Below are 11,380 nucleotides of genomic sequence, written 5' to 3'. Positions count from 1 at the left end.
GGTCGTTGTACGTTAACTTATGTATAGTTTACATGTAGGATGAGCAAGACAAACCAAAAACAAGGAAAATTGGGTTCGAAAGCTCGAAGAGAATCAAGTGTCCTTTTTAAGCTCAAGGATTCGCGGCAATTCAGGAAATATAAAACGTAACGTCAAAGAACTGATCAACTGGCAGTAGATTCCGAGGAAGACAAACATCTTCTAAGAGTTATTAATACACTCAGTGACAAAAGTAAACGCAAGCTGCAATTTTACATAGCAAAGTGACTTTAGGAGCCAATTCAAGCCAGCATAATTTTGTGTTTCTTTTGACTTTTAAAGCAATCGACGCATAATCATCAAAAGATTAATAGATGTAAATTCAGAAAAACCATCAAGCCTACTTACAGAGAAAATGCAGATAGAAGTCAGTTAGATTTCTGTAACCTGCAATAAGTTAAGCTTTCTCGAAATTTTTGAATTCACAATCCTAATTCAGGTTTAAATTGCTGAGGCATGATCAAGTTGAACAGATTTTATGTGTGACTATCAACTTACTGCAGCTTACAGAAAACTGGCCAGCTCCAGTCTGGATTTTCTCTAAGTAGGCTTGTTAGTTTTTCTGAATTTAGATCTATTACATTTTTGATGAATATGCGTTGATTACTTTATTGTTCTGACCCCAATTGTGGGGGGGAGGAACTATATACTCAAATGGGTTTTTTTTGTTCAGTCAATTTTGGCCGATCGATATATTCATCGCAGAGAAATGTGAGTGGTATCATTAAAAAGCTGGTAGCGTAGAATTCAAAATTAAAAAGATTTTTTTGATTTTCGTTTTTTTCGAGGAGTTATCGAGGATTGAAGTTTTGTGTGAACACGGGATATTTGATCACTTTTAATGTGATTTTTCTTCAAATTAGGATATTTTCTATAAAAATAGTATTTCAAACTTAAATTTCTTGCCAAAAAATAAACCAATTTCGTGTTCCTAATAGGCTAAAGGCGATAAAAAAGATTAGTTCTGGTCTCACAGGGAGCTTCAAAATAAAAAAAAATTCGAAATCTATCTGAGAGCTCATTATTTTTAAAACTTTTCTACTTTTTTTTTGTTTTTTTAAGTCACCTAGAGACAAGTCACTTTTCATATCGAGGTTCAGTTAATGACAAAGTTCCTTTAAAGTCAAACAAAGCCCAATGAACAAAAAATCGTTTTCAAGGAACTGCTCATGTTTTTTTTTAATTCGACTCTGAGTTTTCGTAATTTTAAATGAAATTTTGAAGTTCTTTTTGAGGTTTTACTAATTTTTTGGAGTCTCATGGCATGAACTCATTTACTAACAGTGCAATATGTTCCGTAATGAGATCTAAGTGAGGATATCTAGTGCCTTGAGTGGACATCTAATGGCTGTTAAGACTTTAAGAAATTAATAATTTTTCGAAAATTTTTTCGAACATCAACCAATCATAAATTTATTATCGTGAACTGTATGTCATTCTCTGTGATGAGAGCATCCTCTTCCGTACTACTGTGACCAAATTTTATCTAGTTGGCGGTTTTATCTCCTAAATTTTAGTAATATGACTTCAATGATACAAGATTTCGAAAAGTTCTAAAAATTTTTTTTTTGAATATTTCCGTATTATTGGTTACTTTTTAAATCTTATCACATTATCCTAAAATTCACAGCTCCTGTTGTCTTAACGAAAACGTTCTGTGAATCACAGATAAGTTTTTCAGAGAAAAACCTATGGTTTCAAATGGCTTAGACCTTTTCTACTCGCACTTCTCCAATGAATTTTTGGTTTTTGCCTGATTTTGTTGTTGTTTTCATAGTCATGAATTGTTGTGATGCCTTATTGATCAACAATGCATAGCAAACATCCCCATACTCCTATTGAAGCATATTTGAGCGTATTTATTGACTTCCGTTGAATTTTTTGAGTTTAATGGCTGTTCAGAATTTTAAAAAAAATTTCGAAATTTTTTTTTGAACATTAACAAATCTTTAAATTTTTGTGAACTGTTAGTCAATCTCAGTATTGACAGAACCCACCGCTTGCTTTATACTGAAACTAAAATAAATTTTGTTGGCTGTTTTATCCTCTAACTATTGATTATATGACTTCAATAACACAAGATTTCAAATTTTTTTTAAAAAAAATATGGATATTTTCGTATTATTGGTTACTTTGAAGTCTTATCACATTATCCAAACATTATACACATTATCCAAATATTACTCTAATCCAATTGGCTTGGAAAAGACATTCAGAGGATCACAGATAAAGTTTTCAGAGAAAAGCTAATGGTTTAAATAGCTTCTCCCACTTTTCTACTGAATTTTGGTTTTCGCCTGTTTTTGTTGTTGTTTTCATAGTCTTAAGACTTATCGTGATCTCCTATTGATTATCTATGCATGACAAACATCTTTTTCCTGCCATCGTTTTATTTCTGAGCGTAGTTATTGGCCTCCGTTAAAAGCTTTTGTGTTTAACGGCTGTTAAGTTTGGAAAAGAAGTTTTTCGAATTTTTTTTGAACATTAACCGATCCTTAACTTTTTTTCGTGGACTGTTAGTCAGTCTTAGTCCTCGCATGATCCCTTTTTATTTCCAGTGCAGCCAAATTTAATCTGGTTAGCGTTTTCATCTTCTACCTATTAGTTTTAAAATTTCAATGCCACTAGTTTTCATATTTTTTCATATTTTTATAATGTTTTCATATAAACTTTCGGTTACTTCTTATTTTTGGGTCCTTTTGAAATCTTATCACATTATCCTAATACTGATGGTTCTCATTGGTTTAGGGAAGACGTTCAACGGGTCATATATAAAGTTTTCAGAGAAGAACTTATGATTTAAATTGCTTCGACACTTTCTTGTGGCAATTTTCTATTGAATTTTTGGTTGTTGCCTGTCTTTGTGGTTGTTTTCATCTTCAATAACTTGTTGTAAGATCTTATTGACCAAATAAGATTGGCAAACAAAACTTTTTGTCCCATGGAGGCATTATTTAGCGTATTTAATGGATTCCGTTGAAAGCGAGTGAAATTAATGGCGTTGATACTACAAGTTTTCTCAAAAGTATCATGGTTCTAATGTATTTGTTCAAATTTGATTTTTGGAAACTGTATTGATAAAAAAAGGAATGCCATTGCTGTTTAAAAATTAATTGAACATTTAAAAGTTTTTAGTGAAAAGTTCATTTTCTAATGCCTTCGACATTTTTTTCTCGCTCAATTTTTTTCTTGAAATTGCTGTTTTTGCCTATTTTTGTTCTTTAGGTAGCCGTAAATTGCTGACAAGTCTCTTAAGCTTTTATTTGGGGATTAAATGCATGATGTTACCCGAATCAGTTAGTCAGTTTATAGCCTTTAGTCTTAAAGTTTAGGATATACATTTTCAAACATTTTCAGTTTTTGTTGTTCTTTTCGTCAAATTATAACTTATTTTCATCAATGAGAAGTCACATCCAATTTCTTGTACTCCAAAAATAACATATCTACTGATATTATTTGTCACCGATGCTTTGTTTGTTGGACAATAAGCGTTTTTATAAACGTTTTTTGACTGGTCATTTTTTGCGCTTCTTTTTCTCTTCTTTCAGAACAATCGCGTAGTAACAGATCCCAATGGTTTACAATTGTGGCCCAAATAAACTTATTTAATCTCTCAGTATAATTCATGCAGCTGAATTTGTAGAAATAAGAATTGAAATAAAAATACATAATATTCAGATAATACCTTGTTGCGGCTGCTCAAGAATCTCAGCGGAACCGATATATCACAGCCTGGTTCTCGAGTTTTACGCCGGCCTGGTTCTTCACTGGGTTCGATTGACTAACGATCTCGCTGAAATAATTAGTCGCTCGGCCGTATTAAAGGACTGTAACTTTATTTTTGTTGATTGAAGTTAAGAAAATCCTTAGTGATAGTCTATGTTCAATCTCGTGCTGAAGTTTGTAAGGCTTCAGCCAGTAGCTAGTAATGTTGCAAACTTCTCGTTAAGTAGGCTCAACTAACTTATAACTCGCAAGATCTTAAGATCTAGCAAACTTAACAAAAAGACTAAAGTTGTTAAAGAATCAAATTTTAGTCTATCTGAGAGCCAACTGCTCTTTGTAACAGTTTCTAATGGTTCTAAATACAAAATGGTTTCACTATGCAAACAATTGGGTTAAAGTAAATAATCCGCTAAATATCATTTATAACATCATTGTCACTGATCTCTGATTGGTTAATCGAATAAAGTGATTTAAGTCAATGTTTACATAGTAAATGTCAAATTACCGCACTATTTGCTTTTGTTGACATAAGCACTGATGGTACATACGTAACTCTAAATGCCTCAAATGTATGACAAATGACCTTTAATAAACACTTAAGGGATCATAGAATTAACAATTTAGCAAAATTAACAACAAATGACAAAATATCCAAAAATGCACTTTTTGCACCATATAAGTGCTAATAGCATCACTTGTAGGTATGATGCAAGGATGTTCGTTGGGTCCATGGATAGCTTAGGGGTTACCCTAACCGTGTGCTAAAACCTTGGGTTGCTCAGGTTTTCCCTTCCCAAAATCGGGGGGGTGGACAAATTTTCGGTCCCAACTTGTAAAAATTTTCAGTTTTGACCTTTTTTGAGTTTTGGCAAAATTTCAAGTTTCTGAGTTTTGATTACATTTCTGTTGGTCTGATGGCTCATGCTTCTGTTCATTAGTGGCGCTAACATCGCCGGCCCTGTTTTCGATCTCGGAAACACCATCGTAGAAGACTGGCGCCAATTTCACCACCGGCCTGTTGAATTCGCCATGTGCCATCTTGACTCTCGCTGATCGTACGACGCCATCGTTGCCTTTGAAGACTTGGATGACTCGTCCCATCTTGTACTCACATCGTTTCACTGAATCATCTACCATCCAAACAAGTTCTCCTTCTTTCAGATTTCGCACATGTTCTTTTGACCACTTTGATCTCTGATTCCATTGTGGAAGGTATTCACGAGTCCATCTCTTCCAGATCATGTCCGCATATGCTTGAGCCGTTTTGAATGATTTTCTGAGATCATGGTAGCGTTCACTGGATGGCATAAATGGTGCACTTGCGTTTTCTCGTCCTAGCAGGAAGTGATTGGGTGTAAGAGCTGTCAAATCCTCTGGATCGTCACTTACTGCTGTCAGGGGTCTTGCGTTGAGAGTTTGCTCTACAAGACACATTGTTGTGCTGAGTACCTCGTCAGTGAGGCTTCTGTTGTCCAAGATTGCAATCATTACCTTCTTGCAACTTTGAACCAGTCTTTCCCAGATTCCACCAAAGTGAGGAGCTCCGGGAGGGTTGAATTTCCAAAATATCTTTTTCTGTGCTAAGTCACTTTCAATCTTAGCTTTGTCCCATTCGTCCATGAATGCTTTGAGTTCCTTGGCTGCTCCAACGAAGTTCGTGCCGTTGTCGCTGATGATGGTACTTGGGTATCCACGTCGTGCGATGAATCTTGTCACTGCCGCTAGACATGACTCGGTGTCCAATGAATGTGCAACTTCGATGTGTACTGCTCTGGTTGTCAGACAAGTGAAGAGGCAGCACCATCTCTTCAATGTACGTCGTAGGAACTTCACTTCTATGGGTCCGAAGTAGTCGACTCCGGTATGGGTGAATGGGAACACATGTTCATCAAGTCGTTCTCGTGGTAGATCCGCCATCGGTGGGTGAATGGGGTTGGCGTTCCTGTGTCTGCATTTGATACATCTCGACTTGATTTTTCTTAATGCATTTCTCAGTCCGATGATCCAGTATTCTTGTTGGAGCATGTTCCTCACATATTCTGTGCCCTCATGTAGGTTGTCTCGATGTGCTTTCTCCAACAGAAGCTGTACAACTGGATGTTTCGCGGTTAACAATATTGGGTGTTTCGCATTGTATTCCAGGTTTGAATGCTTCAGTCGGCCTTTCACTCTTATTGTTCCATCTTCCTCTATGAAGGGTGACAATTTGGCAATGTTTAAAACTTTGGAGATTTCTTTGCTGTTTGATATAGACTTCGAAACATTCGGGAAGCTTTCGTTTTGAACAAATCGAAACAGTATTTGCTCTGCTTGATGAATCTCGTCTGCTTTGAGGGGACCCTTCTGTTTTGTCTTGAACCTCATGCAATAGGCAATAAAGTTTCTAATTCGTTTGAAGGAACTGTATCGTCTCCAGTCAAATAGTTGCTCTAGTTTTGTTTCTGTTGCTACAGTACTCGTAACTTGCTCAGGTTCGAGTTCGTTCACTTGGCACCACGGCTTTGGCCACTTTTCTTCATCTGCCTGAAGCCATGCCGGCCCGTTTAGCCATCCGGACTCCTTGAGGCCTTCGATGGACATTCCTCGGGTTCCGATGTCGGCAGGGTTTTCAACACCTTTGACGTGTCTCCATTGATCCATCGATGAGTTTTCCAGTATTTCAGCTGCTCTGTTTGCAACGAATACTTGTTGTTTCTTGTGCGCTGCCTGTAGCCACTGTAGCACTGTTGATGAGTCGGTCCAATGATAGATTTTGCCGATTTTGACATCATGTTCATTGAGTACCTGCCTTCTGAGACGAACTCCGTAGACTGCGGCTTGAAGTTCTAATTTCGGTACCGTCATATGTCTGATGGGTGCCACACGGCATTTCCCTATTATATATGTCAGTTTTAGCGTTGCTTCATCTTGCAGATATGCCACGATGCACATCGCTTCCTCTGATGCATCTGTAAAAATGTGAAGTCTCAAATTTGAACATCCATTTTCGAAATAAAGTCGATTTATCGACATCGTCCTTATTTCTCTCAACTCAGAGCACCAATCACTGAACAGTTTTGAGTGTTCTGCTGACAACTCTTTGTCCCATGCTTGTCCCATTTCTGCCCAAATGCTTTTGAGAAGAAATCGCATTCGTATGGTGAAAGGTGAACATATTCCAAGTGGGTCGAACACTGCTGAGACAAAGGATAGGACAATTCTCTGAGTTAATTTTGCTGGAACTTCTTGCTCAGTTCCACGACAGACAATGAGACTGTCTGTGTCCACATTCCAGTTGAGTCCTAGGATTGAAGATGATTGTGGTTCTGCTTCGAAAGTTTTCACAACTTTCGTTGATCTGTCTGTCTCTGGAATGTGTGACTTGACTTCTTCGTCACTTGCTATCCATTTCGTCAACTTGAAACCACCTTTGATGAGGATGTCTCTGACTTTCTGATAAATTTCAATCGCTTCTTGAGGTGTTCTGACTGACTTGAGGAAGTCGTCCATGTAGAAGTTTCGCTGAACCACTTTGACAAGATTTTCGTCGTTGACTGCATTATCTTTCGCTACTTGGTGCAAGGCGTAATTTGCACAAGTCGGCGAGCTTTTCGCCCCAAAAACGTGTCGTGTGTACTCGTAGACTTCTATCCTCCGCTCTGGATCTTCTCTCCAGAGGAATCGTAAACATCGGCTGTCATCTTTTGGGACAGCTACTTGAAGAAACATTGCTTCTATGTCGGCTGATAAGGCTATTTGGTGTTCTCGGAAGCGAAAGATGATTCCGATCAAACTCTGCAGCAGGTCTGGCCCAGGTAGAAGTTTGTCGTTTAGGGCTACACCTTGATACTTCGCTGCTGCGTTGCACACTCTTCTGACTTTTTCGGGTTTGTGCGGGTTTATGACAGGATGATGTGGTAAATACCATTGCAGTTTGTCTTTGGTTTCATTCAGTTCAGCTTGATCTACTTTCCGAACGTATCCAGCGTTGACATCTGTGTCAATGGTTTCTTGGTAGCGCTTCTTTAGCGCCTCGTCTTTCTGCAGGCGTCGTTCTAAGGACTTGAGTTGCCCCATTGCAGAGTAGAAGTTGTTTGGTAACTTCACTTCGTCCTCTCGCCACAGAAGTCCAACTTCGTATCTTTCACCATTGAATCGTGTTGTTTGTTCCAACGTCTTGATTGCTCGTTGTTCTTCTTTCGAATGTCCAGTGACATCGCAGTTTGAAGCATAGGACTCGATATCCCACCACTTACTCAACTGGTTTGCTAATTTGTCATCTGCAATTGATGTTGCTGTTGTGGCAAGAGTTGCTGCTTGCTTCGCTGGTAGGGGTCCACTTAAAGCCCAACCAATCTTTGATTTCACTGCCCATGGTGCAGTTTTGTCTTCTGACTTCTTGAATTCAAAAGGGTGATGAATGTCGTAGCAATCTTGTCCAAGAATCACTTGAACATCATTTAGATTGTAGCTTTGATCTGGCAAGTTCCTCAGATGTGGGTAACGGTCTTTCAATTCTTGCAACTCTACAATCTGGTCACCCAATTTCAGTTTTTCGTGTACGTAGAACTGCACTGTTGTCAATGGTCGAGACTTCTCATGCGCTGAAACAGCTATTGGCACTATTTCAGTCTTTACATCCTGTGATCCATGGATCCCTGCTACTGATAGAGATGCTTTTCTGCCTTGGAGATGGAGTTTTGACACCACTGATTTGTCCACAAACGAGATTGAGGATCCTGAATCACACATTGCTAGTACATTTAGGCTTAAGTCTCTGTTAGTCAGCTTGATTCGGACCACTGGAAGTCCTCCTTGGGTGATGTTAGTTGCTACTGCCGTTGTAGCATCTGAGACATTCCTTGTAGTCTCCTTCTTCGGTAGTTCGCTGTGCAAAAGCCTGTTGTGCCGCCTTCCACAGCTGGGTACGCTGCAGGTCCTGCTTCTGCAGTCCTTCGACATATGACCTGGTTTCAAGCAATTGAAACACAGTCGGAACTTCTGGACATGCTCTCGTCGTTCATTTACTTTCAGTGACTTAAACTTTTCACACGTCCAAATAGGATGTTGCCCGTCTTTGAAGGGACATTCGAAATTCTTGGGTTTGCTTGACTCTTCAGCGTTTGAAGCAAAGGTACTCGTCTTCGGTTTATCACGGCTTTGAAATTTGTTTCTGTCAAACGACGAGTTTGTCTGTGCTAAAAAATTCTCATGAATTGTAGCTTTGGAGGCAAGCCACTCTTTGAAAATAATCAGGTTACCTCTCAGTAGTCGACGATCTTGCATATACTGCAACCACTGTTCTCTCAGTTGCAGAGAAAGTTTTCTGGTTGTCGAACTTAGCACTGCTTCTGCTTCTAGGTCTGATGTGTATCCAAGTTGGGTCAAGGTGTTCACCACATTTGTAACCACATTTGCGAATTTGACAATGCTCGTAGAATCGTCATGTCGAACTGGAGGATGAGTTAGTATTTTCTTGAATTGCGCGTTGACGATGAAATCTGATCTTCCATACTTCTCACAGAGTATATCCCAAGCATGATAGTATGATTGCGAGCTGAATCCCATTCCCGATATTGCTGCTTTTGCTTGACCCGTGAGACTGGTCTTGAGGTATTGCATTTTTTCTGTATCGCTGATTGGCTTTTGATGAACAACAACATCAAAAAGACCTGACCACTCTGGCCACTCCAGAGGATCTCCTGAAAACTCAGTCAGTTTTAGTTTTGGCAAGCCGCTGGCACCACTGCTTGGTACTGGTTGGTAGATCACTTGGGGAGTGGTGTGATTCATTGTGCTCCTGTTTTTGCTCTCGGCAGACCTGTTCCGAAAGTTGTTATTGGGACTCTGACTCCTGTTTCTGTATTGAACTGCTGACGTTCGCTGCTGCTGAAACGTCGTCCTTGTCAACGGCGGTGCTGGTGGGTCCGTTACTCTAATTGATTTACGGACTTCTGGTTTCTTGAGAATGCTCGGTTCTGTTAGTTGGGTTGAGAAAAGCCTTTCGCCTGGGTGGAACAGTGGGGTAGTTTTCGGGTAGGTGCTGAAACGTTTGTCAGCTCTGTCCTTAGTGACATTCGTTGGAGGGTCGATAACAACATTTGGAGATAGTGGTCGTTGAGGGACAGACTGTTGAGCCCCTGCTTCTGCCCACCTCTCTATTCTTTCTTGATTTCGTTTTGATCCAACACTTTCTATCTCATCTGCCACTGATCCGGATGCTCTTGAGCTTCCTTTGGTCAGCTCAAGTTTCAGACGTCTTTGTTCTTCTTCTTCCTCTGCTTTCCTTCTTTCGTTTTCAAGAGCTCGCTCATGCTGTCGAAAACGCAGTTCGTCTTCTTGCTGTTGCATCCTCAGACGTAACTCTTGCTCTTGTTGCTGCTGTTGCTGTTGTAAACGTAACTCTTCTTCCTGGCGACGAAGTTCTATTTCCTCACGCTCTTGCTCTAACTCCAACTGGCGCTCTCGCAGTCGTTGCTCTGTTTCTTTCTTTGCTCTTAGGTTTTCGAGCTCCATTTCTTCAATCTGTCGCCTTCTCGATGATCGCGAGTTGGCGATACTGGGTTGCTTTCTGTTTCCATGTGTAGCAGAACGCTTGGAAGAGACCTCGGCGTTCTCCTCAGCATTTTCTATTGCTCCATTACCTGTATCAATTACAGTTTCGTCGTTTGGGTCTTTGTCACCAGCCGATGTAGTTGACACTAAAGATGTTTGATTTCCACAATCCTTGCTGAACCTGTACTGGTTGATCAGGTCTTGATATTGACTTCTCGTTTTACTGAAATTCGCAAACCCATCGGGACAACCTTCTGTATTCAATATTCGAAGAGCTTCTGCGTAAATTTCATCTAGCTTTTCTAATAATCGTTCCATCTGATCACACAGTATCTGTCTTTCGGAGTCGCTTAAATTTTCTGATTTCAATTTCTTTTCGAGTTCTCCCAATTCGTGCTCAATTAGATTAGCATCTTTCCATAATTTGTACCATCGCAATGTGTATTTCCGGTAATCGACGACTACTGCGCGACAATCTTCAATATCTTGGAGATCTGGTATTTTGTCAACTACCCATCTCAAAACTTTTTTCTTTTCTTCTAACATACGCTTGGTGTCATTGTCAAAGTTTTCAAAATACTTTGGTTTTAATAGTAACCTCTGCTGTTGTCGGTTGTCTTCCAAGTCGTCGTACGTCCTGAAGAAACATCGATAAGCACTTTCGGCTGTCATTGTTTTGTTTTGTGTTAGGTAGCCTTCTAGCTCGTTGAGGTGTCTGGAGAAGGACTTGAGTAGGTCAGCTTGCTCTTTCTCTAACGTCTTGAGTTGACCACTCGCCTTCCAATCAGCTGTCTTCCAGTGTCTGTTGGGACTTTTGCTGGCCATCGTTGCTGATTTTGTTTTGGTCCACCAGGTTGAATCGAAGATTCCTCTCTGTTCGTGTCACTGCTGTTGATGTTGTCCGGGTCGGCGGACCAAATGTTGCGGCTGCTCAAGAATCTCAGCGGAACCGATATATCACAGCCTGGTTCTCGAGTTTTACGCCGGCCTGGTTCTTCACTGGGTTCGATTGACTAACGATCTCGCTGAAATAATTAGTCGCTCGGCCGTATTAAAGGACTGTAACTTTATTTTTGTTGAT

At 39.7% G+C, this 11,380-nt stretch overlaps 1 protein-coding gene across 1 annotated transcript in view; it reads left to right on the top strand.

Moving 5' to 3' along the window:
- LOC142338607 (selenoprotein S-like) overlaps window positions 1-11,380 on the top strand; it is a 482,730-nt gene that overhangs the window by 249,188 nt on the left and 222,162 nt on the right. The gene's annotated exons all lie outside the window — the stretch shown is intronic.

This window comes from Convolutriloba macropyga, chromosome 4 (assembly GCF_964194025.1).
Source record: "Convolutriloba macropyga chromosome 4, txConMacr16.3, whole genome shotgun sequence".
Classification (NCBI taxonomy): domain Eukaryota; kingdom Metazoa; phylum Xenacoelomorpha; order Acoela; family Convolutidae; genus Convolutriloba; species Convolutriloba macropyga.
Note: the sequence above shows the minus strand (reverse complement) of the source record. Positions and strands in the feature narration are given on the sequence as shown.